This window comes from Pan troglodytes, chromosome 12 (assembly GCF_028858775.2).
Source record: "Pan troglodytes isolate AG18354 chromosome 12, NHGRI_mPanTro3-v2.0_pri, whole genome shotgun sequence".
NCBI lineage: Eukaryota > Metazoa > Chordata > Mammalia > Primates > Hominidae > Pan > Pan troglodytes.
In genome coordinates, this window is record NC_072410.2 from 91,159,227 (window position 1) to 91,178,166 (window position 18,940).

General features: G+C 37.9%; 1 long non-coding RNA gene across 1 annotated transcript in view; it reads left to right on the forward strand.

Moving 5' to 3' along the window:
• Positions 1-18,940, forward strand: part of LOC104004929 (uncharacterized) — a 155,622-nt gene that overhangs the window by 130,085 nt on the left and 6,597 nt on the right. The window contains exon 9 of the long non-coding RNA XR_010149586.1: positions 13,841-13,992. This is a non-coding gene — a long non-coding RNA (uncharacterized LOC104004929). The remainder of the gene's footprint in view (positions 1-13,840; positions 13,993-18,940) is intronic.

The following is an 18,940-nucleotide window of genomic DNA, read 5'->3' on the forward strand; positions in this document are numbered from 1 at the left end:
TGTGACCTACTTTGATAAAGATTTAAAAAAACTAGATTGGAAGATGGTGGATTGGAGGCAGTGTTAGCATGCCTCTCTGACTTGGAAAGACAAAATAGTGTGTAGAGATTCACACTATGAACTTTTTTTCCAAGAAGCAATGCAGGAATTTAACAAAAAAACTGAAGGAAACCACAGACCCTTTGAAAGAAGTAGCAGACTACAGCCTACACTCTGAGCCAGGCAAAAATCTGTAAGTCCCCAGCGTGTTGGAGGGTGAAAGCCTGCCTCCAAGATACAGATCCCTACCAGGGAATCTGACAATCCAAGTCCTGAGGGAGGGCCTTAACCCTACTGAGGGCTGGAACTGATTTAGGGAGTGGTGAAAAATATATAAGGAGCAGCAGCAGGAAGAGCATTGTGTGCATTCCCAGTCTCCAGTGCAGACTAAGGGAAGCCATTTCTGATTCTACCTCACAGGAGATTTTGTGGAAGTCTGCTAGCTAACTCAGGCAGTGGTTGTAGTTTGAGAGAAACTCCCAACTGAAATTTGCAATATAATCTCGAGTGATGATGAACTCCTCTTGCCAGAATTGTGGGGGAGAGAGGCCAGAATGTGGGGGAGAGTGGGAAGTGTGCTGCAGCCATGTCTGCAGGAGCTGGATACCCTGGCTTTGTGAGCAAACTGGGAGGGGAATGGCCTGAAAACCAAGGTTGTTGTCTCCCCTGTGAAGGCATATGGCCTGGGGCAGTTTTGAGTTTTGAGTGTAGACTGCCTGAAACTTACCTAGTTGCTGCTAGCAGAACACTGCAGGTATGAGAACTGCCTTGCCAAGTGCATGGGAGCAGGGTAGGGCTTACTGGCACCTGCTACCCCCGTTTCCTGAGAGAACTCTTCTGTGCAGCTGAGGCAGCCAAGCTTCTCCCTGGAACATTACCCCAGTGGCCAGAGAACCACCCCCTGGCCCCTACAGGGACCACTGCTTGCCCTGAATGTGGACAGCCAGAGCGCAGACCTGCCTGACCCAGCCCCCATCTGGCTTTGCCTCTGCACTCGCCCTGATAGCTTAACACAAAGGACAGAACTGTTTGGTGGCTTTATAGCCCCACCTATCACCTGAAAAACCAGAGTGCCACTCCTGGGTAACATAAGGCAAGCACAAATCCCACTGCTACTACCACAGCTGGTGCTATTTTACAAGGGCCACCTCCTGGCCAGAGGTCAGCTAACAATTAACCTCAGCTATCACCATTGTCTTTACCACTCTGGCTAACCAGGAGGTCCCAAGTTTGTCCATGTGACCAGTACATTGCTAATGCAACCAGCATTTAAGAAAACCAACAATATAAGGCTATTTATAACCAAGGAACCTCACAGAGTCTACATCACTCCCCTGCCACCCCCATGAGAGCTGGTGCTGGTACCTACTGCTGGGAGACTTGAGGACAGATCACATTACTGAATCCCTTGCAGACATTCCCCAGCACCAGCCTGGAGTGTGGCAGCCCCACCAAACAGCTAGACCCAGAGGAGCAGCAGCATTCACAGTAATCTGGTTCTCAGGGATTCCTACTCCTAAGGGAAGGGGGAGTGCGCCACATCAAGGGAACACCCTGTGGGACAAAAGAATCTGGATGGAAGGCCTTGAGTCCTAAATCTTTCCATTGGTGGGAAGTTCCTTTCAGCAGAGGCACAGTTGTAGTGCTGGGCTCAGTGGGGAAAGTCTGCAGCTCTACTCCAACAGTCAGGCAGTCCTGGTACTCCTGAAGAATCCTGGAGAAGGGGACTTATTTTTCCCCCATCCACCACTGCAGACATAGCTGAGGGTTCTCCCATGGGCACTCAGGATGGGTGCACATATAGACAGCCTTTCTGGAACACTTTAAGGTGACTGCATTCACACAGGAGGAGCACTCTTCAGGTTCAGGCTTGCATGGGAGATAGGGTCACAATTCCTCTCTACTTGGAACATCAACATTTCTGCAGATGAAAATAGGTGCCTGTCTGGTCTGAATAGCCAGAACTCTGGGTCAAGAGTGTGCCTGGGAGGTAGATTGCTTTCCTGCTGGCCTGGCAGGGAAGCTGAGGAGGCTTCCATCCTCCCCATCAATAAGATCTCAGTGAATTTAACTGAGAGCTTCCCTGGCCCCTCTGTTGAGGCTGGGATCTCTGCCCACCATTGTGTATTGCGTTTATTCACCTGCTTTAGCCACAGCTGATTTCTACCAAGGAACACCTCCCCTATTGGCCTGAAGTATGAACTGTTCAACCCAGTAAATAAAATACTGGGGAAAAATAAATAAGTGCACACCATGGAAGAATGAGATAAGCTTCAAGAGACCGCTGCCATTTCAATCCCACAGGGGATTGTGAAGTTTCTCACATACCAAGGATATTGCTACTATAACAAGCATCTGACAAAACCATCATATGAAGATTCCTTATAGCCGAGGAAGTCATACAGCGTCTTCACCCTTGAAAGCACCAAGAGCTGAATTAGGCTACAATAAACTACATGCATTAAAGTCGCATCCTTAAGAGGGAAAATTTAATTTTAAAAAACACAGTCAAACCAAAAGTAAATTCAAGAATAATCAGAAGAAATAGTAAACCCAAATGAGAAGGAGCCAGAAAAGTAATTCTGATAATATGACAAAGCAGGGTTCTATAACACCCCTAAAAGATCATACTAGCTCTCCAGCAGTGGATCCAAACCAAGGTGACAACTTTGAAATACTAGACAAAGTATTCAAAAGGTTGATTATTAAGCCACTCAAAGAGATACCAGAGAAAGCTGAAAACCAACATAAAAAATTAAAAAAACAATTCAGGACATGAATAAAATTTTTCTAAAGAGATATTTTAAAGAAAAGCCAGTCAGAACTTCTTGAAATGAAAAGCACATTTAGGGAATTACAAAATGTAGTGGAAAGTTTTAACAATAGACTAGAACAAGAAGAAGAAAGAATTTCAGAACTTGAAGCAAGGCTTTAGAATTAACCCAATCAGACAAAAATAAAGAAAAAATGAATCAAAAGAAATAAACAAATTCTCCAAAAAATATGGGATTATGTAAAATGACCAAACCTAAGAAAAATTGGTGTTTTTGAGGGAGAAGAAAAAGCAAATGGTTTGGAAAACTTATTTGAGGGAATAAATGAGGAAAATCTCACTGGCCTTGCTAGAGATTTAGATATGAAAATGCAAGCAGCTCAAAGAACTCCTGGGAGATTCATTGTAAAAAGGACATCACCATATAGTCACCAAGCTATCTAAAGTCAACACGAAGGAAAGAATTCTAAGAGTAGTGAGACCAAAGCATCAGACAACCAATAAAGCAAAAGCTAAGTTTCTACTTCTCAGTAAAAACTTACAAGCCAGAAGGGATTTTAATTTATCTTTAGCTTTCTTAAACAGAGCAACTGTCAGCCAAGAATTTTGTATTCAGCAAAACTAATTTTCATAAATGAAGGAGAAAGTCATTTTCAGACAAACAAATGCTGAGTAAATTTGTCACTATCAGAGAAGCCCTACAAGAAATGCTAAAAGAAGTTTCAAATCTTGAAACAAAAGCTCAGTATGCACCAGAATAAAATCTCTTGAAAGCATAAAACTCACAGGAGCTATAAAACAATAACACAATGAGTAAAACAAAGTGGGTAACAACTAACATGATGACTGGAACAGTACCTCACATCTCAATATTAATATTGATTGTAAATGGCCTGAATACTCCACTTAAAAGATACTGATTGGTTGCATGGATTAAAAAAAAAAATCGCAAACCTAATATCTGCTGCCTTCAAGAGACTCACCTAACATATAAGAATTCATATAAACTCAAGGTAAATGGGTGGGAAAAGATATTCCATGCAAATGGAAACCAAAAGTGAGCATGAGTAGCTATTATTATATCAGATAAAACAGACTTTAAAGGAACAAAGGTAAAAAAAGACAAAGAAGGTCATTAAATAATGCTAAAAGGATCAATCCCACAAGAAGATATTACTATCCTAAATTTATATGCACCTAACATTGGAGCTCCCAGATTAGTAAAACAATTACGCTAGACCTAAGAAATGAGATAACAGCAACATAATAATAGTGGGGGACTTCAACACTCCACTGACAGCATTAAACAGATCATCAAGACAGAAAGGCAACAAAGAAACAATGGAATTAAACTACACTCTAGAACGAATGGACCTAACAGGTATTTACAGAACATTTTACCCAACAACTGAAGAATATACATTCTTCTCTTCACCACATGGAATGTTCTCCAAGATTGGTCATGTGATAGGCCACAAAACAAGTCTCAATAAATTAAGAAAATCAGAATCATATTAAGTATTTTCTCAGACCACAGTGGAATAAAACTAGAAATCAACTCCAAAAGAAATACTCAAAACTATATAAATACATAAAAATTAAATAACCTGCTCCTGAATAATTTTGGGGTTAACAATGAAACAAAGATGGAAATTTAAAATATTCCTTGAAATGAATGATAATAGCAACCTAAGTTATCAAAACCTCTGGGATACAGCAAAAACAGTGCAAAAAGGAAAGTTTATAGGGCTAAATGCCTACATTGGAAAGCCTGAAAGATCACAAACTGACAACATAATGTCACATCTCAAGGAACTAGAGAAACTAGAACAAACTAAAGCCAAAGCTGGCAGAAGAAAAGAAATAACAAAGATCAGAACAAAACTAAATTAATTTGAAACAAAAAATACAAAAGATCAATGAAACAAAAAGTTGGTTCTTTGAAAAGATAAACAAAATTGATACATCATTAGCTATGTTAACCAAGAAGGGAGAAGATTCAAATAAGCTCAATTAGAAGTGAAACTGGAGACATTACAACGAAAACCACAGATATACAAAAAAATCATTTAAGACTACTATGAACACTTCTATGCACACAAACTAGGAAACTAGAGGAAATAAATTCTTGGAAACATGCAACCCTCCTACATTAAATTAGGAAGAAATAGAAAGCATGAACACACCAATAACGAGCAGTGAGATTGAACTAGTAATAAAAGAAAAATTGCCAACAACAGCAGCAGCAGCGGCAGCAGCAGCAGCAACAGCAGCAGCAACAACAACAACAACAACAACAACAACAACAAAAGCCCAGGACAAAATGGATTCACAACTGAATTCTGCCGGACATCCAGAGAAGAATTGGTATGAATCCTACTGAAACTATTCCAAAAAATTGAGAAAGAATGAATCATCTCTAAACCATTCTATGAAGCCAGTATCACCCTAATGCCAAAAACAAGGAAAGTACATAACAAAAAAAGAAAACTATAGACAAATATCCCTAATAAACATAGATGCAAAAATCCTCAACAAAATACTAACCAAATCCAATAGCACATAAAAAAGATAATACACCATGATCAAGTGGGTTTCATCCCAGGGATGCAAGGATGTTTTAACATATATGAGTCAATAAATATGATACATCACATAAAGAGAATAAAAAAAACAAAAACAAAACCATATGATCATCTCAATAGATGCAGAAAAAGCATTTGATAAAATCCACATTCTTTCATGGTGAAAACCCTCAACAAACTAGGCATAGAAGGGACTTACCTCAAAATAGTAAAAGCCATATACAACAAACCCACATCCAACATCATACTGAATGGAGAAAAGTTGAAAGCATTCCCCCACACTTAGAATTGGAATAAGACAAGAATGCCCACTTTCATCATTTCTGTTCAACATAGTATTGGAAATACTAGCAAGAACAATCAAGGAAGAGAAGGAAATAAAGGGCATCCAAAATGGAAAAGAGGAAGTCAAATTATTGCTCTTTGCTGATGATATGATTATATACCTAGAAAACCCCAAAGACTTATTCAAAAGACTCCTAGATTTGATAAATGAATTTAGTAAAGTCTCAGGTTACAAAATCAATGTACACAAAGTAGTATCACCGCTATATACCAACAACAACCAAGCTGAGGATCAAATCAAGAACTCAATTTTTTTTACAACAGCTGAAGAAAAAGACCTAGGAATACACTTAGTCAAGGAGGTGAAAGATCTCTATGAGGAGAACTATAGAACACTGCTAAAAAAATAATGGATGGCAAAAACCAATGGAAACACATTGACATTATGGATTTGAAGAATCAATATTATGAAAATGACCATATTACCTAAAGCAATCTACAGATTCAATGCAATTCCTATCAAAATACCAACATAATTTTTCATAAAATTAGAAAAAACAATTCTAAAATTCATATGAAACCCAGAAAGAGCCCAAATAGCCAAAGAAATCCTAAGCAAAAAGAACAGATCTGGAGGCATCACATTACCAAACTTCAAATTATACTACTAAGGTATAGTTACCAAAACAACATGGTATAAAAGTAGACACGTAGACCAATGAAAAATAACAGAGAACCCAGAAATAAAGCCAAATACTTACAACCAACTGATCTTTGACCAAGCATACAGAAATATAAATTGAGGAAAGGACACTCTATTTAATAAATGGTGCTGGGAAAACTGGATAGCCACACGTAGAATAATGAAACTGGATCACTATTTCTCACCTTATTAAAAAATAAACTCAAGATGGATCAGAGACCTTCAGATCTTAAGTCCAAGACCTGAAACCATAAAAATCCTAGAAGGTAACCTAGGAAAACCTCTACTGAACATTGGCCTAGGCAAAGAATTTATGACTAAGACCCCCAGAACAAATGCAACTAAAGCAAAAATAAATAAATGGAACCTAATTAAACTAAAAGCTTCTGTACAGCAAAAGAAATAATCATCAGAATAAACAGACAACTCACAGAGTAGGAGAAAATATTTGCAAACTGTGCATCTGACAAAGGACTAATATCCAGAATCTACAAGGAACTCAAACAAATCAGCAAGAAAAAAAACCTCACAAATAATCCCATCAAAAAGTGGACAAATGACATGAATAGACATTTCTTCAAAGAATATATACAAATGGCCAACAAACATATGAAAAAATGCTCAACATCACTAATCATCAGATAAATGCAAATTAAAACCACAATGAGACACTATCTTACCCCTGCAAGAATGGCCATCATTAAAAAGTCAAAAAACAGTAGATGTTGGTATGGTTGTGGTAAAAAGGGAACAATTAGATACGGCTGGTGGGAATGTAAATTGGTACAATCTCTATGGAAAACAGTATAGAGACTTCTTAGAGAATTAAAAGTAGATCTACATTTGATCCAGCAAACCCATTACTGGGTATCTACCCACAGGAAAATAGTCATTATAGAAAAAAGAGCCTGCATGCATACATTTATTGGAGCACAATTCACAATTGCAAATATATGGAATGAACCTATGTGCCCATTGACCAATGAGTGGATAAAGAAAATGTGGTATGTATACATCATGGAATACTACTCAGCCATAAAAAATGAAATAATGTATTTTGCAGCAACTTGGGTAGAGCTGGAGGCCATTATTCTAAGTGAAGTAACTCAGGAATGGAAAATGAAATACCATATGCTCTCACTTATGAGACCTAAACTATGGTTACACAAAGGCATACAGAATGACATAATGGACTTTTGAGACTCAGAATGGGGAGGGTGGAAGCAGGGTGAAGGATAAAAACCTACATATTGGATACAATGTACACTACTTGGGTGATGGTTGCACTAAAATCTCAGACATCACCACTATGCAATTAATTTATTCATGTAACCCCAAACCACCTGTACTCCAAAAGCTATTGAAATAAAAACAAAAGAACTAAATTGTGCTTTAGTTGGAAAATTAAGGGTGAAATAGTAATGCAGGGCAGCATAGTAACACAAGGCAGCATATACACATGGCAAGTGAGTAATGAGTGCTGATGTCAGAGGATGCCTCTAGAAAAAGGCACAGAACTAGGCTGGTTGAGTCTTTAGGTGGTTTTCAGTAGGTTCCTCAAATTATAGTCCTACAGGACAAGAAACTTGGTTTTTCCCATGTTTCCTGAGAGCACCGTACTGTCTAGGCCCAATCCACCCAAGTGACATTCTCAAGAGATTGCTGTGAAATACGGAAGGCCAATTTATTGGTTTTCAGGGGGGACTATGCATGTTTAGGGACCCAGATAGTTGTATCTTTATTCAGAGGATTCTCTCCCTAAAGAAGAGAGAGCGAAACCATCACCAGCATTTTGCCTGGTGAGTTTTGAATCAGAGCAAAGGATACCAGATAGACTTAGAAGGAAGATTACCTTAATGTGACCAGACCCATCCACCCATCCTGTTCAGTGTCTTCACTGTAAGTCCTTTGGACTGGGTGGAATTAATACTACTCAAGCCTGCTATTTGAGTCCTCTTGCTTGCACATTTTAATACAATTGGTTATACAACAGGTTTTTTTTTTCAAATTTATTTATACTTTGATTTGATTCATAGGTCATTCTTCCTGCTTTGATCAAGCAATCATCATGTCCCTTTAGGTAAGGAGACCATCCATTTCATAAGAGTTTTGCCAGTCAATGTCTAGATGTTAACTCACTTTTAAGTTCCAGGGCATTCCACTGTAGCTCGCAGGTAGGCATCAAACAAATGAGAAGGGCTCTAGGACCGTGTTTCTAACAAAGGGAACCTAACTGGGGCTATGACTGTGAGAAGGTTTTCCTGGTTAAGAAGTAACTTAGGGAGCTCAGCTAAGGGTGAAATAGACCTGTCAGCCATTTCTCCATGCTAGACGCTAGCTCCTCTATCTCTGAAGGCCCCTTCTGAATAGAATTCTCATGTCACACATGACCTTGGCAGAGTCATCTTTTTTTCTGGGAGCCCAGATGGAGTAAAATCATCTATAAAAGGTGCACAGAATGGAAGGCACATTTGGGGCCATGGCTATGACACATGGGGGCTTCTAGGCTTAATATTTTGCTAAGGGCTGTTTGGAAACACACCTTTGGCTGTGGCCTCTACAGTGTTTTCTCTAACTTGTCCTTGCTAGTCTATTGGCTACGTTTAGAAATCTTGCTGAAGGAAAGTGTCGCATTATGAAACAATCACTGTTTTTGTGCTTTTAACATACTTTCCCCCCAGCCAGGATCTGTCTTTAAGGATGGGAGGTGTATCAGTCAGGGTTCTCTTATAAGGGAGTTTATTAAGTATTAACTCACACTATCACAAGGTCCCACAATAGGCTGTCTTGTAAGCTGAAGAGCAAGGAGAGCCAGTCCGAGTCCCCAGACTGAAGATGTTCGAGGGCAGGAAGCATCTAGCACGGGAGAAAGATGTAGGCTGGGAGGCTAGGCCCATCTTGCCTTTTCACATGTTTTTGCCTGCTTTATATTCTCTAGAAGCTGATTAGATTGTGCCCACCAGATTAAGTGTAGATCTGCCTTCCCCAGCCCACGGACTCAAATGTTAATCTTTTTGGTGACACTCACACAGACACACCCAGGATTAATACTTTGTATCCCTCAATCCGATCAAGTTGACAGTCAGTATTAACCATCGCAGGAGGAGAGCATGAGCTACTTTCCAGGTAAGAGCCACTTGACTTCAAGGCCTTTCTGTGTCAGGTTCCTTTTGGGGTCTGTACTCACTCTGGCACCACAGATTCTTATAAACACCAAAGGAAGCAGGTTTAGGGAAAGGAGATCTCTTGGAAAAAGCACAATGAGGCCCACAGTTGAGGCCCCCAAATGGCCACAGGCTTTTCTCTGAAGAAGCCATGGAGCTCCCTCCTGATGATAAAGCTAGCTCAGCTTGGACGTTAAGCATGGCTCTGGGGCACTGAGCCCAGAATTTGACCTTTGTTCAAGAACAGAGATCCCAGATGCTGGCTCCCAGGACTGTGCCTGTCCACAGTGATGTTTTCACTGAGATGCAGTGAACTGTCAGTGTCTGGTCATCAACTGTTTTTTTCTAGAATGGAAAAGACTTTCTTTTATTCTGTAATAGTATTTATCTACTTTTTAATGTCAAAAATATTATTTCTCATGTGAAATTATTATAATGGCAAACATTAGCTTTTTAAAAAAAATATTCAATTAGCAAAGTAAACAGTTGGCAATCCTTGGGTCTTAATTTTTAAGAAAATTAAATTAAATTTGTGAACCTCTCGTTTTGACCAAGGAAAAACTGGTTTCTCAGAGGCTGGGGATTGATTAGTAGGAGGGTTTTTTAGAAAAGGTGGGTTTAAAGCTCCGTGCTTCTAGATTCATTCATCCCCCAGTCCTTCCTTGAACTGTTCCTTTCTTAGACCTCATCTACCCTTAGCTCTGACCCAGTTTCCTCATTGTGCAGACCTGCTTCTCCAAGAACACAGTGAACTTGGCCCGGCAGAGCTGTGGTTTGTGTCCACCCCCATAGCTTATGTCCTTTGATGTTCCGCCTGACTAATGGCCTGTCCATTCTCCTTCAGGACACATAAGGTGATGTCTTCCTGTTCTTCCTAATGGCATTTTTGGCCCACTACTATGAAAAAAGATCACATAAACTGCCCCATGGAACAGATTCTAACTTGGAGATATGATTTAAAAGCTCTATATAACCCTCAAATATCTTTAAGAAAGGTCACTTAAATTCCTACTGAGATTTTTTTCAGCGGTCTTCCAGAAAAAAAGAAAAATTAATTTTTACCTGGAAGCAGTAGTGCATTGGCGTAGTTTATTAGAGCTGTTTAGCCCACTATCATGAAAAAACTTATTTGATCATCATTTTCTTATCTAGCATATCAGAGGTCCTTGAGGAAATTGGAAACGGGCAGGTAGGAAATCGGATGGGGTGATGTAAGGATGAAACTGATTGTGCATTAGGGTTTTATTCTACTCTGGATAGAGAAGGTTGCTGAAGAAACTCATGAAATCTTTATGAGCATGTGTGTATGTGTCTCCAAGCACAGGGAGGTACTGAAGACTCATGAATAATAGAACTGGAGCTAAACGAAGGTATTACATGCGAAAAATATATGGATTAAGGGCATTAGCCACAAACATCTGCCTGCTTCACAATACTGTCCAGGGTTGGCCTGAAGGGTAAGAAGCAGGCCTGCCTCTAACATTTGTGGGGCTGAGTAAGGATCACATTAATGCCCTAATTACATATATCTAAATATTTAAAAGGTATACATTAAACCAATGAACTATTAAGTAAAATCTGTTTCTTTCTTTCTTTTTTTTTTCATTTTTTTAGAGAGGATCTTACTCTGTTGCCCAGGCTGGAGTGTAGTGGCACAATTACAGCTCACTACAGGCTGACCTCCCAGGCTCAGGTGATCCTCCCACCTCAGACTCCTGAGTAGCTAGGACTACAAGCATGTACTACCGCACCTGGCTATTTTTTTTAATTCTTTGTAGAGATGGGGTCTTACTGTGCTGCCCAGGCTGGTCCTGAGCTTTTGGATTGAAGTGATCCTCCTCCTCAGCCTGGGAATGCTGGGATTACAGATGTGAGCCACCATGCCTGGCCAAATCTATTCTATCTTAACTTGACCAATATACAGCTGATTTTTATTATTCATGGATTCTGTCTTTTCAAATTTGCCTACTTGTTAAAGTTTATTCATGGCCCCAAAATCAATACTTGGAGCACTTTCATGGCCATTTATGCACATGCACAGAGTAGCAACAAATATGAGTTGCCCAATGTGTGTGTTCTCAACTGAAGTGCCATGTTTTGTCTTTTTTTTGTTGGTGATTTTGTTATTAAAAAACGCCCCCAAGTGTAGTGCTGACATGCTGTCTACTATTCCTAAGTGGAAGAAGGTGGTGATGTGCCTTATGGAGAAATACAAGTGTGAGATAAGCTTCATCCAGGCGTGGGTTATGGTACTGTTGACCATGAGTTCAGTGTTAATGAATCAACAGTAAATAAGGTGTTTTTAAACAGAAGTACATGTAAAATGAGGTTATGTATTGATTAGCTGGCAAAAATGCAAAACAAAGTTAAATATTAATCAGTTGACAAAAATGTTGTGATCAAAGATTTTGGGAACCTAACGCTGTATATCTCCTGGGGTAAGCAATCAGCGTTCAATAACTCAATGTTCACAATGACTTTATAGAACATAACTGCTATGAATTATGTGAATTGATTAAACTTCCAAGGTGACAAAATTGAAAAATATGTGTAAAGCTATGATTTTTATTTGACTGGAGCTCATTAAAACATCACTGGATTTAACTTAATTATATCAAGTGTGTCTGGATATTTTGTTGATAGGCCTATGATATTTGGATAGATAATAAGGACATGCACAATTCATTACCTATTATAGCTAATTTTACAATATTTATTTGTCTTGCCTTCATTTCATCAAAATCACTAATTATATTGTTATAATCAAGATTTTTACCTGTTCTATTAACATTAATGATTAAAATTTTTTTCCTTTACATTTTACTGCCTTGGTATTGTTTTTAATTATTATACTTTAAGTTTTGGGGTACATGTGCACAACGTGCAGGTTAGTTACATATGTATACATGTTCCATGTTGGTGTGCTGCACCCATCAACTCATCATTTAACATTAGGTGTATCTCCTAATGCTATCCCTCCCCCCTCCCCCACCGCACAACAGGCCCCAGTGTGTGATGTTCCCCTTCCTGTGTCCAAGTGCTCTCATTGTTCAATTCCCATTTATGAGTGATAACATGTGGTGTTTTGTTTTTTATCCTTGCAATAGTTTGCTGAGAATGATGGTTTCCAGCTTCATCCATGTCCCTACAAAGGACATGAACTCATCATTTTTTATGGCTGCATAGTATTCCATGGTGTATATGTGCCACATTTTCTTAATCCAGTCTGTCATTGTTGGACATTTGGCTTGGTTCCAAGTCTTTGCTATTGTGAATAGTGCCACAGTAAACATACATGTGCATGTGTCTTTAGAGCAGCATGATTTATAATCCTTTGGGTATATACCCAGTAATGGGATTGCTGGGTCAAATGGTATTTCTAGTTCAAGATCCCTGAGGAATCGCCACACTGACTTCCACAATGGTTGAACTAGTTTACAGTCCCACCAACAGTGTAAAAGTGTTCCTATTTCTCCACATCCTCTCCAGCACCTGTTGTTTCCTGACTTTTTAGTGATCGCCATTCTAGCTGGTGTGAGATGGTATCTCATTGTGGTTTTGATTTGCATTTCTCTGATGGCCAGTGACGATGAGCATTTTTTCATGTGTCTTTTGGCTGCCTAAATGTCTTCTTTTGAGAAGTGTCTGTTCATATCCTTTGCCCACTTTTAAAATTTAACTATGTTTTAAGTGAATATAACATGAATATATTTTATAATAAAGTATAAGTTTATACAAGGAAAAATTTAAGACTATATATTAAATTTATTTCTTCTAAAATATTAGAAATTATTTATTATATAAAAAATTAAATTATAATTAATGGATATCAACATTTAAGATCAGCTTTAATTAATCAAATTTTTAATTTTATTATTTGAAAATATAATTCAACCATTGAATATTTTTATAAAAACAAAACTATTTGTCGTTCAGTGCTCATCAATTGCCAATCTATTGTTATCATTATATACCTACCTTTATATACACACAAAATGTGATTGTCTAATATTTCTTTCTAGTTGCCATGTAGAACTGTTACAAACACTGTAATTACTGAATACTTCTGAATTAGAACTTGAGGAGAAGCAAGAAAATGAGCTTGGCATTACTCGTAAACAATACTTTCTTATTGAACAACCCTTCTTATTAAAGAGTTAATTGTCTCATGCTATATAGGAAGAAGTACTTTAAAACTAATTAATTTGTATCTTCTTTTATCTAAGTGTTTTTGTCACAAATCCTTTCCATACTCTGAGTCCCTTTACATCTCTGGTTCTTATGTCTGCAGTGAAACAACCTAGTGAGATCCAGTACAGCTTCCAACTTATATTAGACCAACTTTCCTCCCTATGACATTAATAGCTGGGGTATGGAGCTGTCAGAGTGATACGTAAACTCCAATCAGATCACCAACTGGCCTCAGAAATGCACACATACAAGGTAAGACTGCAAGAAACTTAGAAACAAGAGCTAGAAGGCTAAAAGAGCTGAATAGAGATTTTGGTGGGTGCCCACTTCAGTAGATTTGGAGTTTTGATTTTAATTCCTGTCAAATGAGAGTGATTGGATGAACACCTCGGCCTTCCCACTGAGGCCTCACATCTTAGAAATAAAGACCATATTACAGGACTAAATGATTTTCCCCAGGACTAAGGGTGATACCAATATAGAGCTACTCTTAAAAACAAAACAGACCAGGCACGATCCCTCATGCTTGTAATCCAAGAACTTTGGAGTATCACTTGAGCCCAGGAGCTTGAGATCAGCCTGGACAACATAATGAAACCTTGTTTCTTACAAAAAATTTAAAAATTAGCTGGGTGTGGTGGTGCACACCTGTAGTCCCGGCTAGTCAGGAAGCTGAGGTGGGAGAATTGCTTGAGCCTGGGAGGTCAAATCTGCAGTGAGCTATAATTCACCACTATGCTCCAGACTGGGTGGCAGAGTGAGACTCTGTCTCAAAAACAAAAACATAAACAAACACACAAAACAACCTGCAAACCAAGTCTTCACAAGTTCAGAGTGATCAAGAAGAGGGATCAAATTTAGTGTCTCTACAACATGTCATTCATAATGTTCAATAGGTAATACAGAACTATTAGATGTTAAAGAAACAGGAAAATATGATCCAAGGTCAAGAGAAAAATCAGTTTATAGGAGCTGACTATGGTTACTCAGATGTTTGAAAAAGCAGAGAAGTGCTTTACCAACATATGTAAAAGAATCTGTGGGAAAAATGTTAAGAGTGAAAAGTTGGTGAATTTTTGAAAATATACAGGCACTGTAAAAAACATTCTAATGAAAATTCTACAACTGAAAAATAAAGTATCTGAAGTAAAAAATTGGATGAGATTAGTAGAAGTTTGGCCGATATAGAAGAAAGGATTATAAATTTGAAGACAGGTCAATAGAAATCATCCAAACTGAAGTACATAGAGAAAAAAAATGGTTGAAAAATAGCAGAGTCCAAGTGATCTATGGGACACTATTGAATACATATTGAAGTTTCAGAAGGAGAGGTGAGGGAGAATGAGGAAGAAATAGTTGAAGAAGTCTTGGTAGAAAAATTTCCAGATTGGGTAAAAAGATACCCACCTATGATCCAAGAGTCTTGGAGAATCCCGAACAGGGTAAATATACGGAAAACTAAATAACGTAAGAGTCAACTGCTGAAAACAGAAGGTAAAAGACATCTTAATATTTGACACAATTCTTCATTAGTCTCTTGTGTTTCTACACATCTGATCAGAGAGACTAATTTCCCTTTTGTTCCAGACTACCTTTTCAAAGATGGTTGTATATCAAACAGCCTTGGAAGACAGGGTGTCTCCTTGTGTAGCACAGGACAGGTTTGTTTACTGCTCAGTGTAAGAAATGTAATGTTTCCCTCCAGGATCAAGGTCTGGCAGGCTTACTGAAAGGCAGCTATTAGCTTGCTACTGAGTTCTTGTGGAAATTGAACACCTGACCATGGAGGCATTGTGTTGTGACTCTCTGCCTTGATATAAACATTTTTGGGTGTGTTAACTCAGACTCAATGAGTAGGAATCTAAGAGCTCTACTTGTCAAATGGAAATGGTATGTTCAAAAATGTAGCTGGCCAGATTCCGGTGGTATCTTGGCTTTACATGAAAAAGTGCCTTTTATTCCTTTGGGAGAAACTTCATTCCTATTTTACTGCCTGAAGCAAAACTATTGCTCAGTGGGCCCTTGAATCACCAAGGTTTCTCTAAATACCTGGGTTTAGTTAACAGGTGGCTAGACTAAAATCTGACTAACTTGAGCTGTTGCCAATGGCCTGGTGTTTGGTATGCCACACAGAAGCAACACACTGGTGGATTAATGGAACCCTTCTTTTGGGGCCATGAACCATGAGAACAAATTGTGGCTGCTGACTGAACTGTCTGAATTACTCATGGATGCCTACAGTAAGGGCCTATCTTTTTTTTTTTAACAGCAGCATGGGACTCTATTTTGTTTATGTTACCATATTTTATTTAATCAATCTTTTATGCTTGAACATTTAGATAGCTTCCAATGTTTTGCAATTACAAATAATCCTATAGTGAATAAAGCTCATGCATGTGCATATTTTTTACTTAATTTTTATAGTAGTTTTAGATTCACAGCAAAATTAAGAGGAAGGTACTAAGATTTCCCATACACCTGCTGCCCCCACCTGTGCATAGTGTCCCCCGTTATCAACATCCCCCACCAAAATGGTACAATTATTAACAATTGATGAACTTACATTGACACAGCATAATCACCCGAAGTCCATAAGTTTACTTTAGGGTTCACTCTTGGTGTTCATTCTATGGGTTTGGACAAATGTATAATAACATGTATGTATGACTCATGCACATGTGTTTTTGTATCACTAGAGGTGTATCTTTAGAAGTGGGGTTGCTGAGTCAAAAGGTAAATGCATCGGTAATTTTGTCAGAGATTGCTATATTCTCTTCCAGTTAGGGTTGTTATAGAGTGCATTCCCACCAGCTATCTATAAAAGTTCTTTTCCCCTCTATATCATTGCCTGCAGGATATATTGTCAAGCTCCTGAACTTTTGCCAATCTGATGAGTAAGAAATGTTGTCTCAGTGGTTTTAATTCTTGTGTTTCCTTTGTCTGACTTCCATTTCAACAACATTCTCTATGACCACTTTTAAAAATTATAATTGTATTTTAATTAAGTAGATTTTTAAAATATCAAATTCTATAGATGAAATCTATAGTGTATAGTCTGAAATGAAAAAAAGCACTGCAGAAGAAAACAAAACAAAAAACCATTGGAGAAGAAAAGATTAATGAGCTAGAAAAAATAGAGGCAGAAACTAACACAAATGAAACGTTCAGGGAAAAATGAATTTGAAAAATAAAAAGACTATCAGTGGGAAAACTTTAAACACCCTACTATATGGGGAAAAGGAATTACCATTTTTTATTTCTTTTTAACATTTTTTTCTAATTCTGTGAAAAATATCATTGGTAGTTTGATGGAAATAGCATTGAATCTACAAATTACTTTGGGTAGTATGGCCATTTGAACAATATTGATTCTTCCTGTCCATGAATGTGGAATGTTTTTCCATTTGTTTGTGTAATCTCTGATTTCCTTGTGCAGTGATTTGTAGCTGTCTTTGAAGACTTCCTTCACTTCCCTGGTTAGCTGTATTCCTAGGTATTTTATTCCATTTGTGGTAATTGTGAATGGGATTGCAGTCTTGATCTGGCTCTCAGCTTGGATGTTTTTGGTGTATAGAAATGCTATTGATTTTTGTACATTGATTTTGTATTCTGAAACTTTGATGAACTTGTTTATTAGATCAAGAAGCTTTTAGGCAGAGACTATGAGGTTTTCTAGGTATGAAATCATACTGCATGCAAATAGGAATAGTTTGACTTCCTCTCTTCCTATCTGGATGCCTTTTATTTCTTTCTCTTGCCTGAATGCTCTGGCTAGGACTTCCAGTACTATGTTAAATAGGAGTTCTGAGAGTGGGCATCCTTGTCTTATTCTGGTTTTCAAGGGGAATGCTTACAGTTTTTACCTATTCAATATAATGTTGGCTGTGAGTTTATCATACATAGATGGCTCTTATTATTTTGAAGTATGTTCGTTCAATGCCTAGTTTGTTCAGTGTTTTCAACATGAAGTGATGTTGAATTTTATTAAAAGCGTTTTCTGCATCTAGTTCTGTTTATGTAATAAATCACATTTATTGATTTGCATATGTTAACCAATCTTGAATCCCAGGAATAAAGCCTACTTGATCGTGGTGGATTAACTTTTTGATGTGCTGCTGGATTTGATTTGCTAGTATTTTGTTGCAGATTTTTGCATCTGTGTTGGGATATTGGCCTGAAGTTTTCTTTCTTTCTTGTGTCTCTGCCAGGTTTCAGTAGCAGAATGATGCTGGCCTCATAGGATGAGTTAAGGAAGAGCCTCTCCTCAATTTTTTGGAATAGTTTCAGTTGGAATGGTGCCAGCTCTTCTTTATACATCTGATAGGAATTGGCTGTGTATTCATCTGGCCTGAACTTTTTTTGGGTTGGTAGGCTTTTTGTTACTGATTCAATTTCAGAGCTAATTATTTTTTCTGTTCAGGATTTGTTTCTTCCTGGTTCAACCTTGGGAGATTGTATATTTCCAGGAATGTATCCATTTCTTCTAGGTTTTTTAGTTTGTGTGCACAGAGATGTTTGTAATAGTCTCTGAGGATTTTTTTTTATTTCTGTGGGGTCAGTGGTAATGTCCCCTTTGCCATTTCAAGATTATGTTTATTTGGATCTTCTTTCTCCTTTTCTTTATCACTCTAGCTAGTGGTTGATCAATATTCTTTATTCTTTCAAAGAATTAATTTTTGGTTTTGTATGGTTTTTTGGTCTCAATTCCCTTCAGGTCAGCTCTGATTTTAGTTATTTCTTTTCTTCTGCCAGCTTTGGGGTTGGTTTGCTCTTGTTTTTCTCATTCCTCTAGGTATAATGTTAGGTTATTAATTTGAGATCTTTCTAAGTTTTTGATGTGAGTGTTTAGTGCTATAAACTTTCCTCTTAACACTGCTTTAGCTGTGTCCCAGAAATTCTCATATGTTGTTTCTTTGTTTTCATTTGCTTCAAAGAATTTTTTGATTTCTGCCTTAATTCTTTACCCAAAGGTCATTCAGTAACAGGTTGTTTAATTTCTATGTTGTGTGGTTTTATCTTCCCAAATTCTTCTACAGAAGCTGGTTCTCTGAGGCTAGTACTTCTAGACCTACAAACTTTCAAGTACTTTCTCCATAGTCAGGGTTTTGTTTCCAGCCTGTGTTCGGTATTTTTTTGTATTTACTGTTCTACATTTTTCTTCTAGAGATGATTTTTGTTTGTATTTCTTCTAAGTTCTCTC